Source organism: Hemitrygon akajei, chromosome 1, assembly GCF_048418815.1.
Source record: "Hemitrygon akajei chromosome 1, sHemAka1.3, whole genome shotgun sequence".
Taxonomy (NCBI): Eukaryota; Metazoa; Chordata; class Chondrichthyes; order Myliobatiformes; family Dasyatidae; genus Hemitrygon; species Hemitrygon akajei.
The window spans coordinates 108,101,804-108,112,827 of record NC_133124.1 but is presented as its reverse complement, the minus strand read 5'-3'; the positions used below and the strand labels follow the sequence as shown (position 1 = coordinate 108,112,827).

The following is an 11,024-nucleotide window of genomic DNA, read 5'->3' as shown; positions in this document are numbered from 1 at the left end:
GGTAGAAAAGACTTAGTCGACAAATCACAAAGGTGACAAAGTCACAGTCCAGATTCTCCGTCACAGCAGCAACAACTTCAAAACTTTTATCAGAAGTTTTCAATAAAATATAGTTTTATATGAATTGTTTATTTTATTCTGGGTTTTAGTGTCAGCCCACCATGTTCATACTGAATATTAAGCACCCATTTACACAAATCCTATGCATTTTCCATTTTATTCTCCCTGCATTCCTGTTTTATTTTCCTCATGTTGTCCTATTCTCTCCTCATATTCTTTGCAAATGAGCTTAGAGAGTGAGTTGTTAGTGTGATGATTTATTTAAACCGTCTGAATAAAAGACCCAGTCCAAGAATGGAGCACACCATCCAGTTCAGCTGTGCAACTCAAACTTGCCTCTTCTTCTCATACTTCTTTCTGATTGAAGATTCCGTGGCAGTTTTGGAGACTAGGGAAGTTCCGCAAATGCACTGACCAATATTTCTTCTTTAAATTATACTGGAAAAACTGCAGTTCAATTTATAGGCGCTGCACGTGTGTGAACTGCTGCTTTTACTCAAGACTGTTGCATCTTTAGTTCTATAAATGCCTTCTCTAGTTCTGTGGCATTAGGTGCTCCTTTCACTCAATTGTTGTCGGAGTCCATTCACACGGTATACTTGGTGAAAAGCACGCGGGGGGGGGGCAGCAGAAACAACTTGTTATTTTGTTTGGATATTTGAAGGTTTTGCAAGTGTATTTATTCAAAATTTAATGGTGGATTGAAGGAAAAGGAGATAAGGTGAAATTTTGATTTGAACTGAAAATTACTTGGTTTTACAGTAAAATGCACAAAAAAGAAAAAGGTCATGGTGCATTTGTTTCAGTGTCCACATCATGCAGATAACTAGAAAACAATAATAATGGAGAAATCGACTAATCCTCTCAGCTTTTATAAATTAGCTTAAGGTAGATTAATTTATCTGGTATAGACAGTAGCAGTTGTGTGTAGCTCTGAAACCATGAGACCTCTTGTTCTGAAGCAAGTTACTTACTAAATGTCCCATCTTAAATTATTAATTTCTGAGTAAAATCTGATTTGAAGTAATCAATATTCAGGGTCTGTACAGGAAACTGTTGCAGAAATTGATCAATGTACTTATCAATGGATGTGATCAGAATAATGTAGTTCAGTTACTCAGCTTATGATAATACAATAACGTAAAGTAACTATTACACACTATCCTATTAGCTGTTACTTCGGCATAAATGGAATAAGATTCCAGCATTGTAGCTTTTGTTCACAGGATAGAACCATTTCTTTGGAGTTGGGAAGAATGAGGGAGATCTGGTAAACATACAAGGTCCTTAGGGAGCATAATAGGGTAAACATTGAAATGTTTTCACAAGTGGGAGAGTCTCGAACAAAGGGACACAGTTTCAATCTTTTAAACCTGAAGTGTTTAGAAGTTTCTTCTTGCAGAAGTTTCTGAATCTCTGAAAATTATTTGCTACAAAGAATGTGGAGTGTGGAGATCACTAGAAGGATTTAGAGACTTCAAAGGTTATGGGAAGTAGGCAGGAGAATGGGGTTGACAGGGAAAATGAATCAGACATGATCAAATGGTGGTGTAGACTTGACAGGCTGAATGGCCTAATTCTGTTGTGTTTCATAGTCTACAGTGGAGGTAGATACACTTCTGAAAGATTGGAGAATTGAGGGTATGGAGATCTGGCAGAAAGGAAGAGATGAGGTCCAGATTAGATCAGCCAAAATCATGTCAGGGCAGGGTTGCGGGACAAATTAGCCTCCTGCTACTCTAATTTTTTTGTGTTCTTGTGTGTTTTCTTGTGTCTTTTTTTTGTATTACCAGTAGTCTGGAATTGATGTTACCAATAATCAAATTTATCTTTTACCCTTCTGCCACCTACCTTTTACTCTCCTTCACTGGAGGGTCCATCGGACTTAACTTGTCAATGATTGCTACTGAAATCAAAAGAAAAGGAACAGGAACAACAATGAACGTGCACAGTTACTGCAAGGTAACGTTATCTAACCTTGTCTCCAGTTACTGGATCAGATTTCCCATCTGAGATCTAATAGTTACTTATCATCTTCCTGTTTAATGACATTTAACCGTTTGAAAAAAATGTTTAAATCCAATAACAACAATTTTCATATATGTATAAGATCAAAGTACTCTGTAAAGAAAAAAGTACAGACTTTAAATTGTAGACCAATTCTCTCGTGATTATTGCAGATGATTTATTATTATTTTTGACTAAATATTCAGCTTGAGAAGAAATCAATGATGTCTTGCAAGAGAAAATAAGAAAGAACCTTTTGTAAATGGCTCCCCAGAGAGGTGATATGCAAATATCCTGATCTGCTCAGTCTATGAGTTCTTTACTCTCTGCACGTTAACTCTTTCAGCGATTAGAATTCTGTCATTAAACTCAGTGTTCCTGGCCAAAGATGGTAAAAATCCCATTATAGTTCTCATTCCTAATCACTAGTGAGTCATTCTTGTGTCTTGACCACAAGAAGGGTGAGAGAATGTCAGCTCTAATATCATCCATGGCTGAACAGCCAAACGACGTGGTCTAGGTTCACACAGGGAGAATGATCATTAAGAAAATATTCTGAGGATCACAAGAGCTGACAAAATAATTACATTAGAAAAGAGAATTGAATCCAGGTGTCATCCACCCTCTAAAACCAGTCTACTGAAGGACTGGTTTTTAGTAAATGCTATATTAATATTCAAAAAAATGGGTAAATGTAGATGAACAATATGCTTCAGTGTTTGAACTTTCATCCCGACAACAGTTAATGTTTCACAGTGGGAAACCTAAAATGTGTCAAGTCTCTTTCGGCTCAAAATGATGTCACACCAAAGTCATCCAATGCTGCTGGAATTATCAAAATGCCCCTCCTCTCCCCTTTCCTTCCCTTGGAGCCTGTGACATGCCTGATGAAAGCTGTTTAAATAGCCTGCTCCATATCTTCAGTCCAATTCTGGACTTTCCCCTGGGAGGCACCTGGCATTTGTCCTCTCAAAGACATCCAGATTGATGACAACAGTAGTTACTACCCAGCCCCACAGCGAATGACCTTTTATTTTTAGTAATATATTCTGGAACCTTCTGGCAGATAGTATGCTTTGTCTAATGTACTGAATAAAAGGGTAGCAAAGCATTCAGAATTCCGACAGATTCTTCCCAATATTTTATATTTCTCGATCACATTGCCCTCACTTTCCACAAATTTTTGTTATTCTGCAAAGTCAGATTATCGTTGATATCTCACATTGAACCCAATGGAAAATGTCATTATGATAGTGACATGGGTGAGAGGCCAGGCCAGAACATTCTCCAAGCCATGCCTCCATTCAGTGTGACTCCAGCTGGGAATTTACAGTTACAGAATTTACTGTCTGGATTCACTGTAAGGAAACTGACTTATTCTTTTCCATTATCTGTGGTGTGAAACTCTTGCCTCAGTTTTCATTTTATTGTACCATTTGCAGGCTTTCAAAATCAAATGGAACTTTATTATTTGAGATCTTTTTCCCCAAGATTCAGATGCTCAGTTCTAAAAGCTGGTGTGTGCCTTCACCTATTTGGTGCCCATGTAGTTTGTTGCCTACAAAGGTGTAGGACAGAATGTTGTTGCTACCATACGTCAACTTACTGGTTGTATCACTTTCCCTTTGAGTTAACTTCATTTTGGGAGCCAACAAAATAGCATCTCATTAAACAGAATAAGCAATAAGCAATGATCAGTAACAATAATAAATTTTGCAAATCTACAAGGAGCATTGCCACAAGAAAGCAGCATCCATCATCAAAGACCCCAGCTTCCAGGCCATGCCCTTTTCCCACTGCTGCCATTAGGAAGGAGGTACAGTTCAAAAGTTCAAAGTAAATTTGTTATTGAAGTACATACAGTGTATGTCACCATCCTCAGACGGTGTACATCCTAAATAGGTACAGAGGAGATGTCAGGGGTAAGTTTTTTACGTAGAGAGTGGTGAGTGCGTGGAATTGGCTGCCAGCGACAGTGGTGGAGGTGGATACAACAGTGTCTTTTAAGAGACTCCTGGATAGGTACACGGAGCTGAGAAAAATAGAGAGCTATGGATAACCATAGGTAATTTCTAAGGTAAGGACATGTTTGGCACAGGTTTGTGGGCTGAAGGGCCTGTATTGTGCTGTAGGTTTTTCTATGTTTCTATTCATTTTATTGTGGGCATACTCAGTAAATCCCCATAAGTGAAAGACAGCACCAACATGGGCATTCAACCAGTGTGCAAAAGACAACAAGCTGTAAGTGCAAAAACAATTAATTAATTAATTAAGTAATTGATTGATTGATTGATTAATAAGCAATAAATATTGAGCACATGAGGTGAAAAGTCCTTAAAATTGAGTCCATAGGTTGTGGGACAGCTCAGTGATGGGGTGAGTGAAGTTATCCCCTCTGGTTCAAGAGGGTGATGGTTGAAGTGTAATAACCTTCAACCTGAACCTGGTGGTGTGGGTCCTGAGGCTCCTGTATCTTCTTCCTGATTGCAGCAGCAAGAAGAGAGCATGGCCTGGGTGGTGGAGGGTCGCTGATAATGGATGCTGTTTTGCTGCGACAGTGCTCTGAGTAGATGTGCTCAATGGTTGGGAGGGTTTTACCCGTGATGGACTGGGCTGCACCCACTAATTTTTGTAGTATTTTAATTCAAGGGCATTGGTGTTTCCATACTAGGCTGTGATGCAACCAGTTAATATACACTCCATCACACATCTGTAGAAGTTGACCAAAGTTTTAGATGTCATGCTGAATCTTCACAAACTTCTAAGGATGAAGAATCTTCTTCATAATAGCACTTACTCTACATACGGGCTCCAGGACAGATCCTCTGAAATGGTAACATCAAGGAACTTAAAGTTGCTGACCCTCACCACCTCTGATTCCTGATAAGAACTAGCTCATGGGCATCCAGTTTCCACATCCTGTAGTCAATAATCAGCTCCTTGGTCTTGCTGACATTGAGTGAGAGGTTGTTGTTGTGGCACCACTCAGTCAGATTTTGAATCTCCCTCCTACAGTATATGCTGAAACATCACCACCTTTGATTCAGTGATGTCAGGAGCAAACAAAAATGAGGCACTGGAGCTGCGCTTAGCCTCACAGTCATAAATATACAGTGAGTAGAGCAGAGGGATATGCAAAAAAAACTTGTGATGCACCTGTGCTGATGGAGATTATGGAGGAAATGTTTTTGCCAATCTGAACTGACTTGGGTCTGCAAGTGAAGAAATTGAGGATCCAATTTCACGAGGAGATATTGAGGCAAAAATCTTAAAGTTTATTGATTGTTTTTTGAGGGGATGATAACATTGAATGCTGAGCTGTAGTCGATAAAGAGCATCCTGATGTAAGCATCTTCACTCTCCAGATGTTCCGGGTTGAGCATTCCAGGGCCTGTTGTGATGGTAGGCAAAATTGATTGGATCCAAGACACTTCTCAGGCAGGAGTTAATATGTTTCACCAACCTTTCAAAGCACTTCTTCACAGTGGATGAAAGTGCTACTGGATGATAATTATTGAGGCAGGTTACCAATTTTTTCTTAAGCACTGGTATAATTGAAGCCTGCCTGAAGCTGGTAGGTGCTTCAGACTGCTGATGCAAGAAGCAAGAGATCAGTGAACATTCCAGTTAGTTGATCAACACAGGTCTTTAGTGCTCAGCCAGATGCTTTCTGTGGGTTCACCCTCCTGAAGGATGCTCTCATGTTGACTTCAGGTTCTGAAATCACAGGGTCATTGGGGGCTGTGGGATTTCATGCAGGTTCCTCCATGATTTGATGGTCAAAGTGAGCATAGAAGGCATTGAGCTCATCTGGCAGTGAAGCCTTGTTGTCACCCATGTCATTTGATTTCACTTTGTAAGAGGTGATAGCATTCAAGCCTTGGAATAGCTAGCGAGCATCTTTCAGTGATTCAAGCCTGATCTGGAATTGCCACTTTGCACGAGGTGATTTTCTGTTATTCATACATGGACTTCTTGTATCTTTCTTGGTCGCCAGACCTGAATGCCATTGATCTAGCCTTCAACAGATTGCTGAAATCATGATTCATCTGGGGCTTTTGGTTGGGGGAGACTCCGAATGATTTTGTAGGGATACACTCATCTACAATTGTTTTTATAAAGTCTGTGACAACCGTGGTGTATTCATTCAGATCCTCAGAAGCATCCTTGAGCACGGCCCAATCCACTGATTCAAAGCAATCCCATAACCGCTCCTCTGCCTCCCGCAACCACCTCTTTGATGTTCTTTTCTCTGGGGCTTTGCTCTTTAGCCTCTCCCTGTAAGCAGGTAGAAGATCTGCCAAATGATCAGACTTCCCAAAATATGGTCTAGGCATTGCTAATTGTAGTACAGCAGTGGTCAGGTGTGTTGGGACTCCTGGTGCTGCAGATATATTGATGGCAACTGGGCAGAGATTTCTTCAAACAAGCCTAATTGAAGTCCCCAATGATTTGAAATGTGTCGGGGTATGCGCTTTTTTATTTGGTGATAATATGTAATAGCATTCAATATTTTGAGTGCCTGATTAATGTTGGCTTTTGTTGGTATGTTCAGGATATCGGAGGAGAACTCTTGGTAAGTAGAACGGTTGGCACTTGATCATTAGATGTTCCAGGTCAGGGAACAAGAGTGCAATGAGACCATTGCATCCCAGCACCACAAAACTTAACATGAAACACGGAACCCCACTTTTTGCCTTCTCTGAATCAGTAGAGCTTGAAAGGAAATTATAGGCTACAGATTGCAATGAGAGAAATTCAAAAGAGGTATATTTAAAAGTTTTGTAAGCAACCCACAACACATTACCGTGGTTCATCAGCATCATCTTGGAACATTTCAGGTGTCAGCCTGAAACATCAAAACTTTGTTTCTTCCCATAAACGTTGCCTGACCTGCTGAGTTTGAGTATTTTGTGTAACTTGATGTTGTTTGAAATAATTTTTTGTCCTGAACCTTCCCAGTTAATGAAATTCTTACCTAATGTCCTATCAAGTCTCCTCATATCTACTTTTTAACTTCTCCACTTATAAAACCTGCTATAGTGAATTAAATGGCAGGTTTTAAACTGCATATTCAACATCAAGCCCTGTGTAGCAAAATGCCCGCTATTTGCGAAAAGGGTCAGGCAGCATCTGTAGAAAGAAATACTTAGTTAATGCTATTGGTACAGTCTCTTTGTCAGTGGCCAATGAGCTGCAGTGTTATCTGTTTCTCTTTCCACAGATACTGCTGGACCTGCTGAGTGTTCTGGCATTTTTGGATGTTGTTCCAGACTTCCAGTATCCGCAATTTTTGGTTGATTTTCACTCATTATAAAGCATTAAGATATAATGAGACTGGACTATCATTCCTTTACCTGAACATCAACAAATTAAGTCATATTAAATGGAACCAAGTAACAATTCTGTTGGTTTCATGAGCCATAGGATAGTGGGTGTGGGAAACTGCAATTAGGATAAGAGTCTATTTAGTTCTAAAGCTCTAGAATTCGGGTGAGACACACTGTTCAAGCTATGTTCAGGAAGCTTTACCTTGTATCTAACACATGCTGTGAGATGTTTTATGAAATTTATGCAGAACATGATGTACTGGATTTCCAGCTGGAAAATTAATGAAAAAAAATCTGAGATATTGAGAAAGATGTAGCACAGAATCATTTTGCGTCTGAACTCAATAACTTTAGAGCAAAGTTCCTGCATTCTTCCATGTAGTATGTAGGCCTCCATTAGTCTTCCATGATTATTATGTGAAATTACTTCATCCAAATGTATAAATGAAGTTTACCTTTAGAGTTCCTGATCCTGGTATACTAAAAGCTCTAAGTTTATCTTTCCAATGTTAAACTGCACTGTCAAAAATCCCATCTCATTGGCTCACAGATATGCCATATATCTGTGTTTCTTACATTGTGTGGAAGTACAAAGGAAAAATGAAAGCCTCAATAGATATGTTCTTTTATTCATTATCTATTGAGGCCAGAGGATGGCTTATCCCAGCCAGGCTCCTATCATTAAATGAGCAAGTAAGGAGTTATTTTTAACCAATTATTTATGTGAAATGGATATCACTGATAAAGTTAGTACTTTTGTTCATCCCAAATTGTCCTTGGTAACCGTTGCAGTCCTTCTGATGAAGATATTGGTTTGAATTTCCAGAATTTTGCTTCAGCAACATAAAGGAAAGGTAATATACTTCCAAATCAGGACACAGATTCTTCCCAGTTCATAAACGCCTCCCTTATGCATAGCCTGTACATCTGAACAAGCATTTGAAACACTGCTGGATAAAAGTGCTGGCTGCTGTGCAGTTTGCAGGTGACGGTTCTCAACACTGGCTGGAAGTCACCACATTGCACCCAAGAAGAATACTTTCTAATTGACACGTAGACACCTGTTTTGCAAACCCTATTAGAGACGTGTTATTCAGGCCCCTGCCTACAGCAAAATCTTTTAAAATATTGTAGTTAGCCAGAGACAGGCTTAGGATAAATTATTAGCTGAGCCATTAAGAGCAAAACCAGATTTAAAATGCTTCTTCAGACTACCAATTCCCATGGGACAACCCACCTCTGTGGGCATCTTCCGCTGTGAGAACTTAGTTTGTTGCGACATTTCTAACTTGTGACCTGTTCAGATTAGGTACAGTTCTCAGGAATGGAACCTTTCTGTAACCTGGGGAGGATTAAATAGATGTTACTTTTAGTCTTGTTAATTTCTCCAATACCATTCTTTTAGTATCACTAATTTATTTCAGCTTTCATTTTAAGTGGACCTGCTGCTCTTCGATTTCCTCATTCCCCTCAGAACTGTTGCATCAGTTTTGAAGTCATGGGTGAGCATATTTTTTACAATAGACAGATATACCATGGAAAACTCAGTTGACACAGTAACCCAATGCTTTAAATTAATCTGCTTATTAGAGAGCCTGCCATATATGACGTAGACCAGAGAGGATGAAAATGAAAAATTTCAAGAATGCACCAAATTTTCAGTAAGTAGCGGAGTAAATTTGCTAAACATTCTGCAGGCTACTTAAACTCCTTTTGTGATGAAGCTCAGAAACACTGAGGCCACACTAGTGCTGGTCCTAAAACATAAAACAGTGCAGCACAGCTACAGCTCTTCAGCCCACGACGTCTCTGCCAAATTAAACTAACCCCATCTGCCTGCACAGGGCAACTGTGTAATATTAAATGGCTCCCTGGTATGAGGGGCTCTTGACCGCACAATCTACCTTATAATGATCTTGCACTTAGTTGTCTATCTGCATTGTACATTCTCTGTAGCTGTTTGACTTGAAACTGAACTGATATTATTTTACCTTGTTCTACCTCAATCCACTGTATAATGATTTCATCCGTGCGAACAGTATGGAAGAAAAACTTTTCACAGTATCTCAGTACACATGATGACATGCCAATTCCAAGCCTTCCATATTCATCTGCCTGTCTAAATGACTCTTATGCATCACTATCACATGTGCTTCCACTACCTTCCCTGGCAGCACGTTCCAGGTACTTACCACTCTTATACCGTGAATGATAGGACACCGATGAGTGTTCTGGACAGGGGGACCCATACGTGCATGTGCAGGGTTTGCTGAAAGTGGCCTTGCAAATAGACAGGGTGGTGAAGAAGCAACACACACAAAATACTGGAGGAACTCAGCAGGCCAGGCAGCATCTGGGAAGAGTACAGTCAATGTTTCAGGCCGAAACCCTTCGGCAGAGTGGTGAAGTAAGAGCTCAGCATGCTGGTCTTCATCAGTTGTGGCACCAAGGTTATGAGTAAGGACATTTATTGCAGTTATACAAGATGCTGGTGAGGCCGCAGTTGAAGTATTGTGTACAGTTTTGGTCACACTATTAAAGTCATTGTCAAGCTGGAGAGGGTGCAGAAAGACTAAAGGGCCCAAGTTACAGGTGAGAGAGGGGAGTCACATTGGACCTTATTCTCTGGAGCGCAGGAGAAAAAGGAGTGAGCTCATAGGTTCAGAATATCATGAGGGGTGTAGATAAAGTAATAGCCTTTTCCCCCAGGGTTGGGAGTCCAAAACTAGATGGCACAAATGCAAAATAAGAGGGGAAGAGACTTATGGAGCCTGAGAGGTAACTTCTTTACACGGAGGATTGTGAGTACCTTAAATGAGTTGCCAGAGGAAATGGTCAGGGCAGGTACAATCAAGAGGCATTTGGATAGGTTCAAGGAGGGGAGAGGCTTGCAGGGTTATGGAATGACCATGAACAACTGGAACCAGCAGGTAAAGTGCTGTGTTCAGCATGGACCAGCTGGGTCCAAGGTCTTGTTTCTGAGCTGTATAACTCCTGACTATATAACTCTGGAGTAAAATAATCTTGCCTTCTAAATCTCCTTTAAGGTTTTCCCCTCTCAACGCTGGTGTTTGACATTTCCACCCTGTGAAAATGGCTACCTAAGCTTCTCATAATTTAGTATACTTCATAAGAAGTGACCCCTCAGTCTCTGATACTTCAGAGAAAACAACCCAAGTTTGTCCATCCTCTTCTTATAAGTATACGTACTTTCAAATCCAGGCAACATCCCAGACAGTTCCTTCTGCACCCATTCCAAACCCTCCACATTCTCCTTGTAAAATGACCCAGCAGCAAACAATAATCAAAATGCAGCCGAACCAAAATTTTATACAGTTGCAACATGACTTACCCAACTCCCTGACTGAAGGTTAGGGCACCGTGAGCCTCCTTTACCACCCTATGCACTTGTGTTGCCATTTCCAGCGACTAAGGATGTCTACCGCAAGATTACAATGTACACCAGTGCTCATAAGGGTCCTGCCATTTACTGTATACTTTCCTCTTACACTTGACTTCCAACAATGCAAAACATCCTATATACTTGCCTGCTTAAATTCCATTTTTCATCTGTATTTCCAACTGATTTTCACTCCCTCACGTTGTAGGATGGATATAAGATTTTAG

General features: G+C 40.2%; 1 long non-coding RNA gene across 1 annotated transcript in view; it reads left to right on the top strand.

The window, feature by feature from the left end:
- LOC140729596 (uncharacterized) overlaps positions 1–11,024 on the top strand; it is a 107,635-nt gene that overhangs the window by 79,670 nt on the left and 16,941 nt on the right. The window contains exon 4 of the long non-coding RNA XR_012099365.1: positions 1,980–2,022. This is a non-coding gene — a long non-coding RNA (uncharacterized lncRNA). The remainder of the gene's footprint in view (positions 1–1,979; positions 2,023–11,024) is intronic.